Consider the following 13,315-nt stretch of genomic DNA (forward strand, 5'->3'; position numbering starts at 1 on the left):
GAGAAACTAAAGGCTTAGTTATCTTGAGGAGTTACCAAGCCTTTAGTTTCTCTTACTTGAATTTTTATTTGAGGTTTTACCTTTTCTCATACTTTCCTTGAGTCTTGTGTAACACCTGATGGACTTTCCCCAAGCCAGGGTCACTTTCAAATCAGACGTCCTATTGAGTGGCAGGTACTGTTCAAGGCACTTAACATACAAAAATGAAGAAAGGAATTGAAAAGCAGACATCCCCCTTGCATTCCAGCCTGGGCACTAGAGTGAAACTCCATCTCAAAAAATAAATAATAAAGAAAGTATGTAAGTTCAGATGAATATGTTAGGATGGGTGCTAACCCATTATGACTGGTATGCTTATAAGAAGAACAAATTTGGACACAAATATACACAAAGGAAAGACCATGTGAATACAGAGGGAGAAGGCAGCATCTACTTGGAAAGAAGAGAGGACTCTGAAAAGAAATCAGCCCTTCCAACACTTTGATACCAGACTCCTAGCCTTCAAAACTATGAGAAAATAAATTTCTGTTGTTTAAGCCACCTGGTCTTTGGTGCTTTTTTGGGGAGGCAACTTTAGCAAATTCATATGCTCATCATTCATTTTTCTGTACCATACTGAATCTAATCATATTCAGATTTTTTTTTAAATCAAAAAGAAACATGTCATTGTCTGCTGACTACCCTATATGAATACTCTCTAGATAGGCATGTAAGCACAAACTGCACACATAGCTGGTGCTTCACTGAGTCCAACTTGCTTCCCAGAACAAAAGGAACTTTGCCTTGCAGATAAATCTAGGACCCCACCTATTAGAATCTAGAACACTAGTCTCTGCTTTCGTTATTTTTTTTCTGCCTTGGTTCACTAAAATTCAGAAAAATCCCTAGGTCTAATATCATGCAGGGTCACCCTATTACAATACTACGGGGTTTCAGAGGAAGGAGAGCTCATATCGGGTCAGGGGATGGGAAATATTCATTAAAGGGTGGCATTCAAACCACACTTCTTTTTCTTTAGGGGAAAATACAAACACAGTCTTCCACTACCATAAATTATGCAGTTGAATTTCCCACATTTGGGAAAATCACAGGGGTGAGCACACCTGGAGTGCAATGAATAAGCCTCACGCTGGGAAACCCACCTTTGTGATCATTGTATCTCCCCTGCCAGATAAGTGTCAAACCACACTTCTAAAGATGAGAGGGATAGGCAGTAATTAACAGGTAGTATATTTTGGTTGTAAATAAAAGATTAAGAAAATCAGTGAAGTCTGGAAATTTTGGTATGAAAAATGGTTTCATATCATTAAAGCATGTATATGGGTAAGGGGGTGGTTCTTAAAGGCTTTAAAAGGTATTCTAGAAATAAGTTATTGAAGATTATTGTAAGGTTAAAATATTTGGATATTAGCCCAAAGAATAAATATATTTCAACTCACCTGGGATATTTGTTCAAAATAGTTTCCTGAGCCCCATTAATGAATAAAGAAATCAGAATCTCTGCCAGCAGGCCTCCAGAATGTGCATTTATAGCTAGCTTCCCAGATGCTGCATATCACACTAAAATTTGAGAACTACTGCAGTAACATTAGGAAACTATTAAGTGGTCCTACGAATTTTTGAGCAAAGAATGACCAAATTATATCTACACTTTAGGATGACTAACCTAATAAGAATAGATATTCAAGAAAAGTTAAAGATGGATTTAAGAAATTGATGCACCAGTCAAGGCAAGAGACAATGAAAGTTGAGATATAAATGGATATAAAGGGATTTTTATCTTACGATGTAAAAAATATGACAAAGATAGGAATGTAGAATTTTATAACTCATATGTAAGAGGATGAGATAAAGAAGTATCAAGGAAGACTGTGATGGTTAGTATTGTCAACTTGATTGGACTGAAGGATGCAAATTATTGTTCCTGGGTATGTCTGTGAGGGTGTTGCCAAAGGAGATTAACATTTGAGTGAGTGGACTGGCAGAGGCAGACCCACCCTCAATCTGGATGGGCACCATCTAATCAGCAGCCAGCATGGCTATAATAAAGCAGTCAGAAGAACGTGGAAGGACTTCACTTGCTTCTGGCCTTTATCTTTCTCCCGTAATGGATGCTTCCTATTCTTGAACACTGTACTTCAAGTTCTTCAGCTTTTGGACTCTTGGACTTATGTCAGTGGTTTGCCAGGGGCTCTCGGGCCATCGGCCACAGACTGAAGCCTGCACTGTTGGCTTCCGTACTTTTGAGGTTTCGGGACTCAGACTGGTTTCCTTGCTTCTTAGTTTACAAACAGCCTATTGTGGGACTTCACATTGTGAACATGTGAGTCGACACTCCTTAATAAATTCCCCTTCATATATACATCATCCCATTAGTTCTGTCCCTCTAGAGAACACGGACTAATATAAAGACTAAGGATTAAGTTGTGGTAGGGTTAATTAGAGATAGGGAAATCATAAGAAAAAACCTGTTGAGCATTTATGTGGGAGTACATGATGAATTCAGAATGAGACATGTTGAATTTTGATATTCTGGTAGGACACCCAAAGCAAGATATTCAGCAAGCAGTATAAAATATACGATGGAGTCTAAGAGTGATGTTTGAGCTGAAAATACTAATTCAACATTTATCTGGAAAATGATAATTGACTCAAGATGAATGGATAACACTTGGCTCTTAGCTGAATCATGGGGCAGTTTCTTCCATACTGTTCTCATGGTAGTGAATAAGTCTCATGAGATCTGATTGTTTTATAAGGGGTTCCCCCTTTTGCTTGGCTCTTGTTTTCCTCTCTTCTTTTTTTCTATTTTTCTTTTTTTTTTTTTTTTTTTTTTGCAGTGAAGTCTTATCTGTCTCCCATGCTGAAGTGCACTGGTGTGCATGATCTTGGTTCACTGCAACCTTCACCTCCTGGTTTCAAGTAATTCTCCTGTCTCAGCCTCCTATCTGGGATTACAAACACCCACCACCATGCCTGGCTTATTTATTTTTGTACTTTCAGTAAAGACAGGGTTTCACCATGTTGTCCAGCCTGTTCTTGAACTCCTGACCTCAGGTGATCCACCCGCCTCAGCTTCCCAAAGTGCTGGGATTACAGGCAAGAGCCACCATGCCGGGTCTCATTCTTCCCTTTTCTGCCACCATGTAAGATAGGACTTTTGCCTTCTGCCATGATTATGAGGCCTCCCCAGCCATGTGGAACTCTGAATCCATTAAATGTCTTTTTCTTTATAAACCACATAGTCTATATTATGTCTTTATTAGCAGCATGAATACGGACTAATGCTAATAATCTTCCTAGTAAGATTAGGAAGTTGCCAGAGGAAGAAAATGCTCAAATGCTGAAAGATAGATAAGATGTCTTATACTACATAAATCCTCAACAACAAAAAAAAATAGCCTCAGTAATTTGTAACCTGTGTTTTCTGCTTGCAGGAACAAGATTCTCTCAGGCAAAAAAAAAAAAAAAGTGTCTGTTCATAGGGTTCAGACCTAAACCAATCCTTCATTGGGTAGAAATCCAGCTGCAATGACAGCTCAGAGTTTCATAGCGTATTCCTTTCATAATTATTATTTTCTTGAATCCTTAACTCTGATTGACTTTAAAGATCAATCCTTAACTCTGATGGACTTTGAAAGGATCTGCCTATTGACTGCTGAGGGGACAAACCTTCTATTTTGTTGTATACTGTTAACAACAAGAGACCGTTGGAGGAAAAAGATAGCAATAGTCAAATAAAAAAAAAACAAACATTATTTCCTTTTTGCATATGTTCTATAAGTTTTGGCCCTATTACAGAGTAATTAGGATTCCCTAAAAATAACTCTCTATGAGTTCTAGCATAGGTAGGCATATAGGAATAAGGTGAGGCCTGGAAGAGATTAATCATAAGAGTGTGCACATAGAAGCCCACTGAAGAAGTCTTAGAGATTGTTCTTATCTTCACTTAGCTTATATTTGGGAAAGAAACATAAAAAAAATTTGGTTGAAAGAAGTATGTCAACTTCATATGCTAATTACTGTTTTGTGATCCTTTTACTTATTAAAATTCTTAATATAAGCCAAGAACTCTGACATAATATAATGTTTAGGCCCACTTTCCTAATACAGTTAACCCTTGAACAACACAGGTTTAAACTGCATGGGTTTACTTATACATGGATTTTCTTCCACCTGCCACTCCTGAGATGGCAAGACCAACCCTTCCTCTTCTCCTTTTCCTTAGCTTTATTCATCATGAAGATGACAAGGATGAAGACCTTTATAATAATCCACTTACACTTAATAAACAGTAAATCTATTTTCTCTTCATTTTGATTTTCTAAGTAACATTTATATTCTCTAGCTTACTTTATTGTAAAAATGTATGTAACACATACAATTTATTAAATATGTGTTACTTTACTGTTTATATTATTAGTAAGGCTTCTAGTCAATAGTAGACTACTACTAGTTAAGCTTTGGAGGAGTCAAAATTTATATACAGTATTAGTCCATTCTCATACTGCTATAAAGAACTACCTGAGACTGGATAATTTATGAAGAAAAGAGGTTTAATTGACTAACAGTTCCACAATCTATACAGGAAGCATGGCTGAAAGGCCTCAGGAAACACAATCATGGCAGAAGGTGAAGTGAAAGCAAACACATCTTCTCATGGTGTCAGGAGAGAGAGAGAGGAGGAAGTGCCATACACTTTTAAACAATCGGATCTCAAGAGAACTCACTCACTGTCACAAGAATAGCAAGGAAGAAATCCACCCCCATGATCGAATCACCTCCTAGCACATCCCTTCCCCAACACTAGGAATTACAATTAAACATGAGATTTAGGTGGGGACACAGAGCCAAACCATATCATATGGAAAATTTTAACTATTTGGCTGATCAGTGTTCCTTACCCCTGCATTACTGAAGAGTCAACTGTAAATTAAAAAAATAAATAAATAAAAACCCACACACACAGAAGAATATTTACTTAACACTACAAGAAATATTTAGGAATATTTATCTTAAACACTATCTTACTTAAAAAGGTAAAATTAGATGTATTACTTTAAAAATCATTGATAAAACTTTTTTCTTAAAATTCTGGCCACAAATTTTAAATATAAATTATTAGTTACACAAAGGTATTACTGATAAAAAAAATGCACATTTCAGTCATGCACACACATATATGCATATATATAGTACAAATAATTTATGTACTGAATTTATATTTACTATATAAATATTTAAAAGCTGAAAGCGTATCAAATTAACAAGTTCAATGAAGTGACTATACATTAAATAAACATGAAAAATCAGTTATTCTCTAATATCAATCACATCATTATCCATAAAAATTTTATGAAAAAAATCTTAATACCTACAACAAAAAAAAATTAAATGACATGTAATAAATTGCTAACAAAAGTCCAGTTATTTAAACCATGTACTACTCATGCCTTTTGCTATGTAACATTGCAGTTCCTCTTACCAAAGAGGTGAAGTCTATTCCATCTTCTCACCCCTGCAAAATTTGGGGTGGGAAAGTGGTGATTTATTTTGGCCAATACAGTAAGTCTAAGGTTCTAGAGACCTTGAATATTTTTGCTTGTTGCTTTTTTATTTTTGCCACTGCCAAACAAACATGCCTTGTCTAGCTCACTAGCCTCTAGAAGAAGAAAGATATACAGAACAGCCAAGTTGTCTCAGCCATCCAGCAAAAGCCATCTTAGATGAGGTAATACCAGGTGATCTCCAGATGTGAGTGACTGCAGCCAAGATTAGCAGAGTTACCTAGCCAACAAGCAGCTGACCACAGTCAAATAAGCAAACTCAGTCAAGATCATTTAAGCCAAGCACAAATTAACCAAGCCCCAGAGACTCATAAGCTAAGTAACTGTTTAATACTAAATATCATTAAAGTTCAGCAGTTGATACACAGCATTATTGTGGCAACGGATAATTGATATATACTATTTAAAGACATTACTAACATAGAAAAATATATATTCTTATATTTTCTGGATTTTCTAAATGGCTCTAAAAGAGTTAATACTCACACAGCCTTTACTATACACCAGGCATGCTCTTATTTAGACCCCATAATAATTCTCTAAGAAGGTACTATTATTATAGTTATTTAATAAATGATGTAACTAAGGCACAAAAATTTTAGTTTCCCCGAGATCTCACAGCAACTCAGTGGTGGAACTAGGATTCAAACTTTAGTATTACGCTTTAAAATCCATGGTCTTAACCATTGCATTATAATACATTTTCAACATTTTGCTTACAAAATTAAAAATTATATTATAAATGTATATACAGAAAGACAGAATAAATATAATTTTAGTAACATAAAACTATTTTGGTATTATGCTAGCAGTACAACTTACATTCCAGCCTACCCATACACACATCTTCAGCTATGTTGAAAGTAGACAATGAATCCAAACCAAGCCAGTAAGATTTTTTCATCAGAAAGTGTAAAATTGGAACAACAACAGACTCTGTCAAACTTTGAACTGGAAGGTACATGAACTGTACAGGGTGACCTCTGAAGCATATGAAGAAGCCAAAAATATCAGTCTACAAAGAAAAAGATGGTGAAGCACATTTTTAAATAGAACTGGAAATCAAATGCCTCCCAAAGAGAGGTGTTGTCTTAGTTCCTGATAGCTTTTCAGACATGGGTTTCAGGGCCATATAAGATTCAATAATAATCCTGGCCTTGATTCCTATAAAAATCCATATATTCTCTTATTAAGTTCTTCCTTTCTTCCTAAAATTGTTTGAGTAGTTTTCTGTGGTAGATAGAATAACATTCGCCCAAAAGATGTCCACATACTAATCCCATAAAATGACATTCCCCCGAAAGATGACCACATACAAATCCCAGAACCCAGCAAAAGGAACTCTATGGATATGATTAAGGCAGAGATGTCGACAGGAAGAGATTATTCTGTATTACTCAAGTGGGTCCAATGTAATCACAAGGGTTCTTATAAATGAAAGAGTGATGCCGATAGTGAAAGCAACAATAAAACAATGGACTGAGAACATAAAGGGGAAAAGTAGGGGCAAGTTGTTTTTTCATCATTGCAAATTTGCCTAGGATGTGGTTTTACTAAAAATGTTTGGCAGTTTCTTTAAGAGTAAGCATAGTCCTGCCATACAATCTAGGAACTGTACTCTTAGGTTTTTGCCTAATTGAATTGAAAACATACAGTCCCACAAAAACCTGCACACACATGTGTAGGGGGCACACAGCAACATATTAAAGCTTATGTACATGGCATTTGAGGTTGGGGCATGGAAAAATACTGAGGCACTGTGTATGTTATTTGTGCATGAGAATGAAACTCCTGGACCCCGAAAACAGGACAGGGAGTGGAGTGTGTGGTGTGATAAGGAACACTGAAAACAGCCTCCTGAGAATGCAGTTTGAGTGTGTACAAGGTTACAGGTGCCTCAGCAACCCACCTCAAATGACCATCTAGTGGATGTTTGCAGATAATACAAGCCCTTTCAATAAATACTTGGTGGTTGGATGCTAGGTGGATTCTCTGAGAAGAGCTACCCATAGCTCCGCCAAGCTGGAACTGTCTGAGTATGTCATTCTTGGTGTTCACTGCAAGCAATAAGCTCTGTAACTGGGGCCCCTGACATGATTGCCCTGAATTTATGTGTGAAGGTGAAGAGCTTATCAATTTTTGGGGAATCCTGGTAAGGGACATTTCTGACTCCCATCAGGAGGATGGGAACCATGCATAAGATATCAGGGGTTAGGTTATCATGGGTCAAGAAATGACCAAAGAGCAGAAAGTATTTTTTAAAAACATTGCAACAGCTACTTAAGGCTATCCACTGCACTATAGAGCCTGGAGCTCTACACAAGCTTATGCTCTTAATTTGGCAGGAATGCCCTTGGATTCCTGATCAAGGAACCTTAGATTTAGAGTTACAGGAGCTGGTAGGTCACTGCCTGAAAAGGGGATATAAGAAAGGTCATTTTACTAATGTTACTATTTTGACCACCTGGGCACTGATACACTCTGTATTGTATCCTCTTTATCTGCTAGATTGTAGTGAGTCAGGCCACCCATCTTCTCCACCTGAAGGGAATTCAGGAGATTTAAAGGAGAAGGAAAAACAGAAACCAGAACAAAGGGAGCAATTTCTCTCTCCCCTTCATTCGCTTCTATGGGGAATAAGAGGCTTTTTCTAGTGAGGATAAAGATGGACTGGAGCCTTTTCTGCCCACTATAGAAAAGCTATTAGACCTAACACCATAAAAACCTTAGAGGAAAACCTAGGCAATACCATTTGGAACATAGGCATAGACAAGGATTTCATGACTAAAACACAAAAAGTAATGGTAACAAAAGTCACAATTGACAAATGGGATCTAATTATACTTAGCTTCTGCACAGAAAACAAAACAAAACAAAACAAAACCTGTCATTAGAGTGAACCAGCAACTAATGGAATGGAAAAAAATGTTTGCAATCTACCCATCTGACAAAGGGCTAATATCCAAAATCTACAAAAAACTTAAACAAATTTACAAGGAAAAAACAACGCCATCAAAAAGTGGGTGAAGGATATGAACAGACATTTTTCAAAAGAAGACATTTATAAGGCCAAAAAACATGAAAAAATGCTCATCAACACTGGTCATTAGAGAAATGCAAATCAAAACTACATTGAGATACCATCTCACACCTGTTAGAATGGCGATCATTAAAAAATCTGGAGACAACAGATGCTGGAGAGGATGTGGAGAAATAGGAATACTTTTACACTGTTGGTGGGAGTGTAAATTAGTTCAACCATTGTGGAAGACAATGTGGCAATTCCTCAAGGATCTAGAAATAGAAATACCATTTGACTCAGGAATCCCATTACTGGGTATATACACAAAGGATTATAAATTATTCCATTCTAAAGACACATGCACACGTATGTTTATTGCATCACTGTTTACATTAGCAAAGACTTGGAACTAACCCAAATGCCCATCAATGATAGACTGGATAAAGAAAATGTGGCACACAAACACCATGGAATACTATGCAACCATAAAAAGGATGAGTTCATGTCCTTTGAAGGGACATGGATGAAGCTGAAAACCATCATTCTCTGTAAACTGATACAAGAACAGAAAATTAAATACCGCATGTTCTCACCCATAAGTTGGTGTTGAACACTGAGAATACATGGACAGAGGGAACATCACACACCGGGGCCTGGGGCAGGGACAGGGGCAGGGGCGCAGGCTAGGGGAGGGATAGCAGAGGGTGGAGGGATTGGGGAGGGATACATTAGGAGAAATACCTAATGTAGATTGTGAGGGAGAATGGATGCAGCAAACCACCATGGCATGTGTATATCTATGTAACAAACCTGCACATTCTGCACATGTACCCCAGAACTTAAAGTATAATTATAAACAAAACAAAACCAACAAAGAAAAGCTACTGCCCTCTTTTTCTCGACCCTTAAAGGGACCTGCATTTCTTGGCCCCATTTAGTCAACAGCACCTCCCATCCCTTTTGAGGAGATTGGAGGCAGCCCAAGGGTTGCTCCTTGGATAAGACCTCCAGTTAGCAAGCATCTATAGATCGGGTGTTCATGTCTCCTTAACAAACTTCCCTGTTGGAGGGGTGCCTCCAAGAGGGAAGGAAAGTGGCTGATTGTGATTGTTTTTCTAATATGCAAGTTTTCACTTCTTACTTCCAGCATTGGCCTTCCTGGCCTTGTCTTTTTTCTGTTTCCATAGAGTATAAAGGAAAGTTGTATGCTGCCTTCGGGGTTTTATCCCAGAAAGCTCTGGCTTTCTTGCTGCCCACAGCGAGAGATTTCTCTGCCCTCTTCATTCCCTTCTATGAAGAATAAGGAAGAGACTTATTCCAGTGAGAATAAGGATGTACTGGAGCCTTTTCCTTCCCTTGTAGAAAAGCTGTTGCCCTCTTTTCCTCCACCTTTAAAAGGCCTGGGGCAGGAGAGTTGCTAAGATGCCATGGAGTGCCCATTTAGTCACTGGCAGTCTGGGAAAATTGCCCCTTTCTGGGTTTGTGGTGACAGGAGGGAGGCCAAGAGGTGCAGACTATGTCCCCAGGTGGCTGCAGGCAGCTTCACCTCACCATGGTCACGTGCCTTAGTAACTGTGCCCAGAAAGTGGCCTGCGACTTGCTGTGCTGCTACTTTTCCTACTTCTGCCCTTTCCTGCCACTCCTCCCATGTCTCAGTTGACAAGCAATTCCTTGTTTTCCCTGGCTCCTTAGAAAAAAGCCTAGGAAATAGCCCATGTGCATCCCAAACTTATTAGCCTAAGGTGGGCAGAGGGGTGAGGAGCAGCCTAGAGTACAGAGCTCTGGGAAAGAATCCCACTAATAAGGGGTGCTCTCCTGTAGCTATATGCTAAATGCGAGCTAGGCTGGGGAGGGCGAGCTTTGTCAGCTGCTGTCATCTTCAGAAGATAGACACAGCAGTAAGGAATATTTTTTTCACTTTTTTATAAAATGTTTAAAAAACATGGTGGCTGGGAAACCTCAAAGCAGACCCTGTGCTGCATGTCTGCTCCTCCCCTGAGCCTCTCTGCTTGGGGGTAGTAAAAATAATAAAAAGCCCAGTATATTTTCAGCACCTTACCTGACAGAGTTGGCTCAAGGCATAGGTGGCCTGGAGGATGAGAGGAGTAGTCTTCTCCCAGGCTGTTACCCTCTTGCTTCCTGCATCCACGCTTACACACAAACACTGTACCACCTGGTCATTCTCTAGCCTCTTACTGCCACTTGTAGTCTTCCTTCCTTCCTCTAAGGGCAAGATTAGCAACAGATGGCAGACTGTTAGAAAGAAAGGCAGCTGCCTAACTGGGCTGGTGCAGATGGGAAGAAACCAGCCCCAGCCTTGCTTTCCCAAGCTCACTTCTAAAACATTCCAGCTAAAGGCTAAGGCAGGAGAATGGCCAACACCAAAGGACATTTTTCAAAGATTTTTTTTTTCTTTTTTCTTTTTTTACACACTTAAGCTAACTCCATGCAGGTTATCATCCTGGCAACTTTCAGTCACATTCTACTGACTTTCAAGGGCCAAAATATGGTAAAAGTCACTTAAAATATCTATCCCTTCCATGCCTTAGTTCAACAGGTAGGTTTTATCGTTGGCCACTTCTACATTTTATGTGCTATTTACCAGTCTCGAAACCCCTCTAAATATATACCAAAAAAAAGCCACAGATTTAACAGCTTCTCTTCTCATAAAGAGGCACCAACGTTGCATCCAATTAGCCAGATATGACCCTGCTACTCTTTTCCTACTGTTAAGTAAGGAACAATTTCATACTTTCTTACCTTGTGATCTTGATTGGAAAGTAGCTATGGCTGACTTTATTGGTAATATCAGTTTCCATTTACCAGTCTCTAAGCTCCTGAACTTTTTACAAACCGTGCCTGTTAAATTTGTATCTATTGTTGTCTCTAAGCCCTTGCTTCATGCCATGTATAGATAGTTCAGAAAAAACAACAACAACAACAAAAAAAACAAAACAAAAAAAACAAGACAGCTATAGTGTGGCAAGATGTGATGCAAAACTGGCAACACAAAATCCAGGAACATTTTAAAACTACACGACAGGCAGAGTTAGGGGCCCTAATACTGGCCTTACAAATTTTCCTTACCAAAATATAAATATAGTTAGTGATTCTGCTTATGTGGTGTATACTATTACTCATTTAGATCTTGCACATGTGAAGGGCATTACTAATGAATCTCTAGTAGCTTTATTTCTTACAGTGCAAAAGCTCCTCTGTACCCATTGTTACCATCTTTACATCACTCATATTTTCTCTCATTCTAGGTTACCTGGTCCCTTATCAGAAGAGAATGCTTGAGCTGATGCTCTAGTGCAACCACAAATGTGGTTTGCATTTTTTGCGAGCTCAAGCTGATCATGCTTTTTTCATCAGAATGTCTGCAGTCTTAAACAACAGTTCACTTAACACTTGCTCAAGCTCACATGATTATTAAAATTTGACTTAATTGCCAACAGCATTCTATCTTCTTTTTCCTTAGCACTTGGTGCCAACCCATGAGGTTTGGCGCCTAATGCTATCTGGCAAACTGATGTTACTCATTATCCACACTTGGAACCTTCTCAAGTTTCTTCACATTACCATGAACATCTATACAGGCTTAATACATGCTACCCTTTGGACAAGACCAAGAAAAAATTAAAGATACAATTTTTCATTTGTTTATTATAAATTTAGCCCTTCTACAAACTATAAAAACTGATAATGGACCTTACTATCTTAGTGCTCAATTTACATATGCATTGCAACTTTAACACATGCAACATAAAACTAGCATCCCTTATATCTCAACTAGTTAGGCCATTATTAAATAAGCTCATCAAACTCCTAAAGTATATCTTAATTAACAAAAAAGGAGGGATATGGGGCTCCCTCCTCAAGAACTGGATCTGTCGTTGGAGAATCAACCAGCAGTGATAATGATGACTTGGAAGACATCTTACATTATGTGAGGACAGCTAAAGAGACTGGATCAACAAGCAAATATCCAGCTTGCTGCTGTGGAAGCCCCTGCGACTACAGAGAACTGGTTTCTTATGTATCTGGCGGTAACTGGGGAAACTTCTGAGAAAGTGAGACAGACATGGATGTTAGGATGGTTGGTAATTCTTGTCCTTTGCCAAGTGGGATCAGCTCAAGAACATGTTTCTTGGAGTCATGTTCTATGTCCCCATTTTTAATGTTATTACACGGTGGGATGCTGACCTGCCTTTGTCATCTAATGATACTTTTTGTACAGGAGGTCAATAGATGCCAGTCTTACCCTTTAACTGAAAATTTGAGATGGATTAAACTTAATGACTAATTAATTTTATTGTCTAGTAATCTCCCTCTTTGTTTTTCCGCAATAGCACATGACAAGTGTGTTACTCTTATTCCTCAGGAATGTGTGTACTATCAGCTCAAAAGGGATGCTAAGCTTGCAAATTTGACCTTTATTTCTGCTGTTACCACTAATCTTACTGAGGTCTCTAATGAAGCTACAAAAGTGCCTGATCTTCCTATATGACATCTGAGTAGGGACTGAAGCTATAAGTTTGAGGCTGTCCGTTGATATGCGTGCAGAAAGCCTATGCTGTGCCAAGGGCCCCTGTTTCATAATGGTACCTTACTTGATTGGGGCCCCCGTGTTTATCTTGTGACTGCAAAACAGACTATTGGATCTGGGAGTCCCTCATAGTCAGAGTATGAGCTTTCAGTACCAATATTGCAACTGAAATAAGCC

General features: G+C 38.5%; 1 non-coding gene across 1 annotated transcript; it reads right to left on the bottom strand.

The window, feature by feature from the left end:
- Positions 1-1,015: 1,015 nt before the first annotated feature.
- On the bottom strand, positions 1,016-1,179 carry LOC116537316. Its single transcript, XR_004263069.1, has one exon. It is a non-coding gene; the product is annotated as a U1 spliceosomal RNA (small nuclear RNA).
- Positions 1,180-13,315: the final 12,136 nt, after the last annotated feature.

Source organism: Sapajus apella, unplaced genomic scaffold (genome assembly GCF_009761245.1).
Source record: "Sapajus apella isolate SASKATOON/1434 unplaced genomic scaffold, GSC_monkey_1.0 scaffold108, whole genome shotgun sequence".
Classification (NCBI taxonomy): domain Eukaryota; kingdom Metazoa; phylum Chordata; class Mammalia; order Primates; family Cebidae; genus Sapajus; species Sapajus apella.